Source organism: Palaemon carinicauda, chromosome 18 (genome assembly GCF_036898095.1).
Source record: "Palaemon carinicauda isolate YSFRI2023 chromosome 18, ASM3689809v2, whole genome shotgun sequence".
NCBI classification, from domain to species: domain Eukaryota; kingdom Metazoa; phylum Arthropoda; class Malacostraca; order Decapoda; family Palaemonidae; genus Palaemon; species Palaemon carinicauda.
In genome coordinates, this window is record NC_090742.1 from 128,498,591 (window position 1) to 128,499,573 (window position 983).

A 983-nucleotide genomic window follows, 5' to 3' on the forward strand; every position below is an offset into this window, starting at 1 on the left:
TAAAAACATAAATGAAAACAAATAATTGGAATCCTAAAGAACTTGTTTTATAATGAATAGACGTTTTCTGCCTGGATTTTAATAAAAAGAAATCATAGATATTCTTATTATGAATTCCTGAATAACTTGGAAAGGTTGGGAATCCATTGTTCCTAATTATGATGAATTAGTCGTGCTATGTATGCAAAAAAATTCCATAGGAAGAATTATTAGGAATAAATAGAGTCCTTTTGAAATTCTGAATTGTTCTTCAGTAAAAAAGTAAATAAGACAGACTTTTGAGTAATGTGAACTCAAATAAAAATCTGAGACAAGTTATACGGTGATTGAGTGTATGTCTTTGTAGAGATCTATATATTTCACATCGATACGTTATATCTAGTCAAAACCGGCTATTAGAGTTTCGGTGGCCTATTGGAAACATCCCTGCTTGGTGGTCTGCCGGTGTTCGTAATAATACAGATTGAATTCTCACATAAGTATTAAAATATTTAACCTTGAATGCTCAAACATGATTTTATCTTTATGCAATTACTAACCTTATGGTAAGTATGCTACTAACAAATTTACATTCTTATTTATTATAATTATTACCTGCATTTATTATTCAGTCTAGACCAAAGTGCATGTCTATAAACTATAGTCCCACATATCTGTATTTAGTATCAAAATGAATAATTGTCAGATTAATATACCCCTCGACGATTATATAGATTGCTTTCATGTCTGACTTCCAACAATTAAAATAACGAGGGAGTTTAATATGTCTTAGAGTGTGGTCAATTGGCGCGTAAAACAACCTTTTTTTACTTAAAATTTTCCTCTACATGGCCGGGTGTTTTCTCCTGAGCACACGCCATTTGACATTCGTATACCCAGACCACCCGCTAATACTAAGACTAAATTCCAAGGTATATAGATTAAGGGACAGAGGTACAGTCACTTTAGTCGAGGGGGTAGTTGTGGGGTATTTTCGTGACGCT